The following is an 11125-nucleotide window of genomic DNA, read 5'->3' on the forward strand; positions in this document are numbered from 1 at the left end:
TGCAAAAGATGAGGCCATGAAGATGCATGTTCAGCCAGGTAGGATGATTTGTCCATATGTCGGAAAATAGTTACAAACACTATTCACAACTCTGTTTATGCCATTGACAAAATGTCCACAATGATCCGTTTGAGCACGCTCAGAGACAAAAGAACGTTCATCACATAATGCACACTATCACTAAAGTATTCATTCCCTCGGGGCTGCACAGCAGGTGGGACCTCAATCAAAGCGGAAATTTTCTCTAATCATGTATCTCCTAATGGCATAAGTTTACTAGAATTACCATATGCAATGACTGTCATGATTGGCTTGTAAATCCCTTTCACTGTGTAGCCATAAAAGCACATTTCTACTTGTTAATGATGCTCGCAGATATTACTGGAGACCATTACAAATGCATGTGCTTTAAATATGTGTTTGTCATTGTTACATGTTAATCCTCGTCTCTTGGTGGTCTTCTATTTTTTATTTATTTTTTTAATTAATTCTGTCTTTTAACTGAGCCCTGCAAACTTTCAAACCAAAAGAATTAACACTTCTTAGAGAAATTCCTGCGAAGGGCAACGCCTCACCTCTCTGCTTCTGTGCCTGTGCCCACTAACAATAATCACTCATCACGCACAAAACATATTTCAACTTAAACGGGATGTTTACAATTTGTCATATAATTGACCTTTTAATCTTCATGTTGGTTCAGTTTTGTACGTAGAACATTAATGCTTACATTTAGCTATTTTAACAAATGTATCCATTAACTTGTATTAACCAAAGTTATTACAACTACTATTCCTTGGTATTACATCAATGTCCCCTCTGGCAACAGTACTTGGGCAAAGGAACACAAAGAATGACGGTGCTGACGAAGGATTTTCTTTACACGGGAAGGTGAGAAATGTTCCAATAATGCCGCAGCTTTGATTAGCCAGAACCTTCTTGAGTCTCTGTGTTGCCAAACCCGAGACAAAGATCCGATATCGTGCTCACCAGGGACTCTGGGAGGAGAAAAAGCCACACAAACACTAAGGATTTATACACATTTACTGTATAGGGGCCCGCTTGCTTTTGGGCAAGCACTGAAGTATGAGTGTGTGAGTGTGTGTGTGTGTGTGTGTGTGTGTGAGAGAGAGATTCAGTATGCCTGCCTTTAAGTGGCCAACTGTTTGTTTTTTTAATAGGGGGCTGGAATGTTCCGTGCTGCATCATGTTTTTTCCCGTTGCCTCTCATGAGCTTCCAGTCTTTTCTCCGAACCTAATTATGAGGCATCGCTCCCGTGTGTGGAAAAGGTGTTTAAACAATTATTTTACTGCAGTTTTCCTTAGGATGCAGACAATTTGTGAATGTGTTCCTATCATATTAAATTTTTTGTTAACATGATCATTTTAGCCAAAGTACAGTCAGCATATTACAAGTGGACCTGGTCTTGATTTGCACACCTTCCGTTGGGAAATGCTTCCTATCAAGCACCTTTTCAACCCTGGAATTAATTAATATGCACATGGCAAGTGCAATGCCACCTCTCAGCAAGTTCAGATCAAGTGATTCAGGGGCAGCGGTGGGCAGTTTGCCTGTCAGGCTCCTCTTTAATCACCATTATGCTTTTTGAGAGCTTTTCCTCTTTGTCAGGGAAATTAAACCAATTTCTCTAAATTGTTTATTGTCCAGACAAAACCACTGATAATGTGAAGCTAAGCTGTGTGTTGAAATAAACATCAGTGTGCCTCTTAATGTTGAGCCAGTTTATTGGCTACCATCTTACCCACCCAAGTTCAGCTGAGGCTGATGGGAGTGTCATTAGTTTTGCAAAATGTTAATCATAACATAAATGTCTGCGCCAATCATTTGTGTCAAACAGTCTTTTATTTTTTAATGTCTGGCAAGGGTTAGGAATAGTTAATCAGATGCTCCATTTCACACTCTGTTACCTTTTTTCTGCATATCGAGTCAATTTTTAGGCCCAGCTGCCTTGATGTCATTATGATCTAATTTTTCCTGCAAGCATGTTGGTAACTGTTCTTTGTAATTAACAGCTCCGTTTCTGCTAGATTCGTGTCAGGTTGCTTTGAAAAGGCAAGTGTGCACTCTTTAGGAAAAGCAGACCTTGATCCATCCCTCCCACATAATTAACCCCATTGTCAGTCAAACCTTTATTTTCTTCAATTCTTGAAAGAAAAAAAAAAAAAGCAAGAACTTTCATTTTTGGAACCACAAGTTTCACAGTGTGACTGTCCTTTCTGTGTGGGTCTGCAGTGGCTTGCAATGTGTATAAAATCCATCTCTGTTGTGTGCATTCAAAGCTTTCTTCATGCAAGTCACTTGATTTCTGAAAGACTCTGGATGCGACTCTGGATTTTTTTTTTTTTTTTTAGTGCCGACAAAAGATGATGCACACACACACACTGACATTAGCCAAACCTAACTTGTACAAACACTCAAAAAAAATACCAGTGTGCTATTCACAAGCAGCATCAGCTGATGTGAGCCACAGCTCACAAAAACACAATAAAGAGTTTCAGATTTGCATGTATAGCTGGAAAAGGTTACTGAGTAATCGCAAAGACTCATAAAGATATTTATGAGTCATCAATTAGACATATTGTCCATTAGACCAATCCAAAAAGTATGACGTGTAATGGTTAGGTAGGTAAAAAATAATATTATTTTTATAACGAGTTATAGCTAAAGACTCAAAATGTGTTGTGGACAGTTGAAATTAAGATCATCATCATGATTTGGGTTCCTTTGATGCTTGCTGACCTGGACCACTGGCCTTTGTGGAAGGAATAATGAATTCATCAAGGTGATGCAGCAGGACACTGACGCTAAACATCAAACTAATGCGGCTTTGAAGACACAAGAATCTGCCTTTTGCACGTTGTTAATTGTGCTGGACATATCTTGATGTTGAAGAGTTCATTACCTCACAATCACATGGCAAAGAGTCGGAATTTCCTGCAGCTGCTTTTAATCACATCACATCAACACAGTTGGATTGTGACTTTAAAGACATCTGTGTTACATCGATCTGTGTGGCGGGACCCAAAATGTTGAGGGGAGATATTTCAAGCCATAAACACAAGGCGAGTGCTTCCTCTGCATATAAATAGCATCATTTCATGCCGGTCATCATTACACAAGAGCGTCATTAAACTTTGCCTCAGTCAATCAGGCCTCCACAGAGTCTCTGACCGGGGTTTGTAATGCCCCAGTAGTTACAATCTCAAGCCCCCAGCTGTCTGGGGTTGAGTGGTCCTTCAGTGGCTGTAATGCACTTTTATAGATATTAAAAAAAAAGAAAAAAAAACACAAATGGACATGATTTAGTTAGTCCTACAAAAGAACTTGGGGGTGGCTGTGGCTCAGGAGGTGGTGCAGGTTGAAGGGTTCTTGGACAAGGTGTGTTTGTCTGTGTGTGTGTGTGTGTGTGTGTGTGTGTGTGTGTGTGCTTTAGCGTCAACCAAATATAACTAAGTAACTAACTTAGCTCATTAATAACATTTCCTGATATTTTGGGACTGTTTGTTATAGCATGTAAAAAGCCAACACTCTCATTCTTCCTGCTTGATTTAGAGCAGATCCTCTAAACACTTTTTAATTCATTCCCGTTTCCTTTTGCCTTTCTGCTTTTCGAAACAAAAGCCTCTCCCCACGTTATTTAATCTCAGAGTATTTCTCTGACCTGAATTAATGCTAAACAAACCACCACATGCTCTCTTCTATGAGACATGACTTTGTAACTTGTTCAGTGTTTATTTTTGAGCAGCCCTGGGCCCTGTAACTCCTAAATACACAATGATATGTTGTGCAAAGCTTATCTTGACAACTGTAAACCCATCAAAAAGGATCACTCGAGGCTGTTTGACTCTCCTGAAACCTTACGAAAAATCTTAGCATAAGCACTGCAGCTTGATGCGCTTCCACTGTGAGAGGTTACATGATTGTATTTCGCTCTCCGATGAATTGGGCCTTTTCCTTTGCCATTACTTAGGCTGTGGCAGATGGAAAAGAAGTCATCAGCATGCGACACCTACACCGCCTAGCTTGGTTGCTGTATTTTGAGGCGGGGTGTTGCTATAATCGGACCTAATGGAAACAGATGTCGTGTTCCATGGGACACGGCATCTCTAGCACAGCGTGCTGGCTGCCAGGCGTTTGCTTTACGAGAGACATCTTGCTGCTTCTCATCTCCACACTCACTTCACACCAGAAATAATCTTTTGGGAACAACACCGCAAATAACATCCCTACTCACTAGGGCAAAGTGCAAAGCAAGAAAGGATCCTCAAAGACTTTGTAACCTCACACAAATTCATGCATGTTTCACGTGTGTGTGTGTTGTTGGGTTTTTTTTTCTTCTCTGCTCTAAAGATGCAAAAACAGAAAAAATATTTCTCCTCAATAGGCCAGACAGACATAGTTGCACACAAAATTACCTCTGAAAGGCCAGAGGAGAGGCAAAACAATTTCCTGTGCAAAAAACAGTTGCTACAAAAGTAGGGGTTGAGAGATGAAGAGTATTATTATGCATAACCACTATGTTGTCTAGGAAACTCTAATTGGAAGTAATTTGGCTCTCAGCCCTAATAAAGCTAATGGCAGCAGAGGTATCGTATCACGGTCTGCCACATATCTCTTTTTATTAGCTTGAATTTGTTGAAGCAGGGCGTCTTTGTCAGGAAATGTTCAGCTCTGAAAAGGCTCCTGAAGCTGCAGCTCTGTCAGTCAGATGGAGGACAGACTCACAACTGACCGACAACTGCCATCAAACTAATGACATCCAGACTGTCACAAACCCTATAGAAAGGCAGGGATCCATTATCTCTGTCCTCTTCACTCCAAACGAGGCATCAGCAGGCACTCAGAGGCCTCTTCAGTGCCTCGTGAAGACATCTCACAATCAATGGGCCTTAATCACGTCCATTTCCCGCCTTTTTTTCCCACTCAACCAAGAGGAGAAAATGTCTCAAGCTCAATTGACGTTAACAACATCGGAGGGGGAGGGAGATGTTCACGTGGGTGTGCAGGGAGCATTTGGGGAAGAGTTAAGGTAGGAAAGGGTCACAAGTTCATCATACTGGAATTATCTGCGGTGTTCTCATTAAGGCAGCGCACTCTGTGTGATTGAGCCAGACGTTAATTGACGCAGAATGGATTTTTGGACACTTGGGAGGTAGGAGAGCCAAATAAATGTCTGATAGACCTACAGCCCAGGACTATTATTAGGTGGAGCAGACACATTAGCATTTATTTAGATTCCTGTTTCTGGCCACTTGGTTAATGTAATTCCAGCATTTATTTTTTTTTAGATCAGTTTTAACTTCCGCTAAGCAACAGCTACTAGAAGTTCAACTTTCTCAGCGACTCCCACTAGTTGCTTACAACTTCAGCTGGGGACACACATAAAGACCGTTTCCACCAACTATCACAGATTTCTAACAGGCTCTTTCCCATGGAAACAGTAAGACAATCAGTCAGGCAGAGACAGGTAACCAGCGGTAACCAGGTAACCTTATAAAGTGGAGGTAACAGGTGGAAAGAATAGAAGCTGATTAGGCAGCACAGCAGGGAGGGAGAGACAGGGACAGCAGGGTGGAGATAGTGAGGCTCACCAGGACAACACACAGGATGCTCTGGAGATAAGAAAACCCCTGCGGGATTTAGGGGTTTGGCACAAGACCATTAATTGTGCGTGATCCTTTGTCAACTTTGAGTTTTAACTACTGCATAACGCAGAGTTCACAGAGGGAATTGAAGATAAAATAACGTAATAAAACAAAGCTACGTTCAGGTAAAACTGTAGGTCTGCTTCTGTTGTGACGTCATCGGCCGCAGATAGAAACCTCTATATGTGTCTGTTTAAGGTCTGTCTTTTGTCACACTCGTGAAGAAAAATATGAGAACTGTATTTCTTTGAGTTCCACTTTCCTTCCCAGCTTGTTGTTAATGAGTCTGTGCTGGTTTATCTCAGTTTTGGTGCTTAGAGCAACTGTCTATTGTTACTGGAGTTCATATTATTTCAGTCTTGATACTGATACTGGTATCTGAGAGTTACAAATGTGATACTGTTGGCTAGAATTAGTGTTGTAGTATAAATATTTTGTCCAACGTTACTGAACAAGGCCTGGGTTTGTATGTCTTTCCATTAAGGATGAAGAAATGCACTGGGAAATGTTATAGTTGAAAAAACATGTAGAATAAAATGCAACATTCTCTAAATCTTTAGAAACAAGGGTGTTTTCCTTCTTGTTTTCCAATTACCTGTGCAAAGCCCTTAATCTCTAGCTTTTGATTGACTGAACACAACTGGTTTAGGTTTTCAGCAGCGGCTAGTTTGAAATCAAGCATTGCTGTGGAGTTAGACAACCCTGCCCTAAAAGTAAAATCGAAATTGGCATTTCGGTACTGCGTCGGCTTCTCGTTTCCAGCATGTACACAATATTTTTCTCTGTGTGAGAATCAACGGATAACTGCAGCCAATTTGTGCCATAAAACCAAAACGATGAGCTAAAAGCGGCTAAGGGGAGCTGCACTCCATATTATAGTGGAGTGTTAGAAGTTTGGCACTTTTTTAAGCTGCTTATTGACTGGGACTTATAAATATATAATGCAGTGTACAAAACACTTGGTTTGGGCAGCTAAGGCCACCACTAGTTTACACCCAGACTACGAGTGAATACTGATCTATGGCAACAGTCCCTAAGTGCAACCCAAGTGTTCATTATGCTGCTGAGTGCATTTACATCGTGTGTTACATTTGGAGCAGATTATCGGAAGTCTGGACAAGCCATTCGATGCGTTTTCCTGTCCTCTCGAGCTGATTTGTAATGAGTGATAATGCAATGCAGGAAACAAGGTTTTCGGCCTAGACGGGACTAGTTGTCAGCGTGTGACAGTCAGCACATCCTCACACTCTGAGACCCTGACAACACGAATCAAGGGCAAGTCAGACTGCCGTATCGACTGATGCTCGGTGTCAGCTACATCTGACATACACGTCTCTGTGTCTCTGTTCATCAAAGAATGATTTAGTGTTGGAGCTATCGAATGTGATGGATGCACAAACACAGCCCCGTTCTAAATCACACGGAAACAAAACCTTCGTTCTAATATCCTTAAGTTTCGGTCTCCTTAAGGTCACTGCACCTGTTGATGGAGAGAAGAATTGTTTGTGGGCAGCATGTTCCTTTTGCCTGCCCTCCTCCCACAATGCAAGATGTGATCTGTCTTTTCCAGGGGACAGGGACATCTCCTGAGGTGATGGAGTACCACGACGAGTCCCATGAATGCAGAAATTGTTCTGAACGGCTATTTACAGACAAACGCGTGGTCCATCTTTCAGTCCGCGAAAGCTTCCTCCATCTTTTTCCCGTGCTCGTCTCTGTTGTCAAACGCTGAATGAAGTTGCCTCCAGAGAGGTTACAGAGGAAACAATGTTTTGATTCCTGACTGAGGTGACTCACAAGATATCTCCCTCTTATCAAAGAAAAGTGCTATCAGTGGAAGAGTGATCTTGCTTTCCCAACGTGACGCCAAAGTCAGTTGTGAAGGTTGTTAGCAGGCACGTGTGCATTATTGAAGCTACAAAATCACAACGGTATTCATTCCCAGGTTTTAGGAGTCATTGTGCGATAAGACAAAAATGGGAAAACAATTGTGCCGGAAATGAATTCATATGTAATGAATGAAACAAATCCCCAAACATATACTCAACAAAAAAAAAAAAAAGAAAAAAAAAGCCAAGGTCATTTTAAGGTCAGCTTGATGCTTCTTCCCTTTTAATGCTAAATTATTAAATTATTCATGGCAAGGTGATAGTGTAACTTATGTGTCACATACTGTGTATCACTTCTTAGCGAGGGAAGCTGACATTGCTCAAAAGCATCCTGACAATCCAGAGCATGTCTGCAAATTACCAGGTTGCAACTGGTCCAGAATGCTGCTGCCAGGCTGTTAACCCACAGACACACAACACGCAAATAACCGAGGTCATATCACTGCCTTTCATCTTGGCTGCCTACAAGGTTCTCCACAGCTCTTTAAAACCTTATATTCTGGTTTGGGATCTGAGATCTTCAAACACACAGCTGCTCTCTTTAAACATCGCATTCGTTAAGATGCAGCATTTTTATTTTATGCTCCAAAGTTATGAAACCGCTTACTAGCAGAGATAAAACTGGGGACGTCATTGATGTCTTTTAAGAAGCTAACGAAAACTTACTTACTATTAACTGTTATTTTGTCCAGATGTGCAGTCTTATTCTTAAAGGTGAGGTTTTTTGATGGAATTGTGCACCACGAATGGATGAAGTCAGCAATACCACAACAGCTGAATGTGCGATTAGATTTGCTTCGATTTTAAATTTCTGTCTCATGCTAAAAACATTTAGGAATAAATTACAATGAACTCTCATGCTCATCGTGCAGAAGACGGTGTAGAATAGAGTAGCACAGAATGGAAACTCTGCACCTTATGTACTGCTTATAGTCAGATCATGTGAGCAAAAGTAATAACACCCCCGATGTAAAAGTAGGCCACACATCCGTTGTATTTAGCTTATAGTATTTTATTTATTGTAGATTTATTACCTTATTAATTTGGAAATGTATTAATTAAAACAAAATTGCCAGGTCCTAATTTATTATCTGATACTGACACCCATTCCAAAATTTAGTACCCCCATTATTTTAGATTACCCCTAAATGATTTGGTTTTTAATTAAACCTCCACACAGCACCCTTTGGGAAATATAATTCTGTACAATTTACGGATAATGTAGACAGAGGGATGGGAGGAATGTGAAGGTAACTCAGTTCGTTGTAATTTATTTTTTTTCCGCCCCAAGGCTCCATGCTGAGGCAATCTGGTCATGTTGTTGTGTGGTTTAATGTGAGCTGTGATAACACTGCAGCCTTTCTAACTGTGGCAGTGGCTGCAACATGCTCTTCGAGTGCGAAGAGAGCTAAACAAAAAAAATCATCATCATTACACGAGTCTCTTTGATTTCACACACGGGAGTTTAATTTGTACAAGCCTAACATTATACGGGATTTTAATGTGGCGTTCGTGGACCACGTTTTAGGCACAAAAAACACAAATGATATGAAACTGAGTGGCTTTAAGCTGTTTTCAGCTGTTTGTTTTAAGCTGTTTGCTTCTGTGTGTTTTTTTGGGGGGGAATTCGTTTGAAATGGAATGTTTAAAAATGCAGAGGAAGGGAATCTCGGGACATTAGGCTTTCAGGGAAAAAAAAATAAAGAAGCATCAGAAGCTCACACATTGCCCTCTGAGATGAATGATTTACTGCTTTTTGTTATGCTGTCATAGTGTGTAACATCTAAACAGGAGCTAAACACATACGTGCTGAGTATTTGAATAGCTGATTTGATGACCTGATTTGTTATGAGTGGCAGTTATTAACAGCATGAATATTTCAAATGATCAATTATGCCAAATGGTCCAGCGAGGCTGCAACTCTATTTCACAACCTGGGGTCAAATATCGAGAGTCCAATAGGAAGCCTGTACTGTAAATGAATTCCTCTGCCAGTGCAAACCTGCTGGAGAGTGATAAAGTGGCAGCATGCACACACTCACACAAACACACACACACTTACATGGAGCCTAGCAGGGTTGTCAAGGAGCTACCACCGTCTCTTCAGCCCACCAGAGGCAAATATGAGTCTGCCTGGATCCCACTTGGTTTTCACCAGATAGAGCAGAGGGAGATGCAGCTCTCCACCCTGTAGCCACACATCGAGCGCTAACATGCAGTGGAGCGAATGCCCAATTTAGAGGGAAAGAGGATGAAAGAGGGAACTGGGTGCTGGAACTGGGGCTTGCAAGGGGGATTTTTATTGATGCCCTAGGTGACTTTTTATGCACACAAGCAGTAACCACCAAAGAGTATAACAGCTCCAGTGAGACTTCGCAACAAACCCAAAACCACAGCCAGAGCGGTGTAATGACTGCTGGTCATGGAGGGATTGGAAAACTCCTGTCTCTTTTGTGCATCCTGAGTGTTAGCTTGTGTTTTACACACTCTGGTGCATGAGGACAACGTGATTAATCACCAGAGAATTGTCTACATGTTCCTAAATGTTCTTTTGCTCACACAGCGTTATTGATTTAAGACAGTCTAAACAGCCACCTGCAGTGAGAGCTGAAGACGTAGGAGCTCCCAAAGCACACAAAGGCTCAAAGCCAATGGCCATGGCCTATAGCGAGGTAATATTATTAGTTAAAAGACAAAGGATCACCAGTAAGTTATCACAAAATGTCCCCAAACATTTGTAAAAGAAGACCACAAGAGACACAATGACAAAAAGTAGAGCCAGTTAGCCAAAAAGAGACACGAGATTATTCACAAAAGACATAAAATGAACATGGAAAGATGGAAAAGACCATAAATAGTTTATAAAATTACCAAAGAGACACACAAAATGTCCTCAAATTAAATAACAGCCTCATTTGTAGCCGAGTCCCCATAATCTGTTCACGTTCAAAGCTCCGAAATCCCTTCCACATTTTCTTTGTGGCCATTTCACATGTCTCTGTGACTGTTTTATGTCTCTTTGTTTATCATTTTATGTTTTTTTTTTTTTTTCCACAAAGACATTTTAACAGTCACACCATACAAATGTCCTGAACAAAGGGCTTTAAATAATCCATTTGACTAATTCTAGGATGGGGTCAACAAGGGGGCCGCTGAAGTCACTTCAGTTAAAATGTGAAGAATTTCAGTGGCCAGATATCAGACTGATGCCAAATATTCCACACACTTTATGCTGCATATTTAGTGCCTCAGTGATTATTATTCTGGCCTTAACCAAAAGATGGGCTGGGGATGCAATAAAGGGGGCAGACAGGCATCACATTCACTCTCAGCTCATTTCATACCCTCACAAAAGACTGAGCAATAACACCTGACAGCTTGTGGACAACCACTCTTTTAAAATGAGCTTTGCATTTTGTGCACCATGGCCAAACAGTAATTGTCCCTCTTGTCAGGCAGTGTCATTAAGTCGGGCAAAGTGAAACATGTCATCCAGTTAAAGCGATAGGACACACAGGAAGGAAAAGGCAGGCAGCTCGTCCAGCGGAGAGCTGCGCTGAATACCAAACGAT

This window comes from Channa argus, chromosome 11, assembly GCF_033026475.1.
Source record: "Channa argus isolate prfri chromosome 11, Channa argus male v1.0, whole genome shotgun sequence".
Taxonomy (NCBI): domain Eukaryota; kingdom Metazoa; phylum Chordata; class Actinopteri; order Anabantiformes; family Channidae; genus Channa; species Channa argus.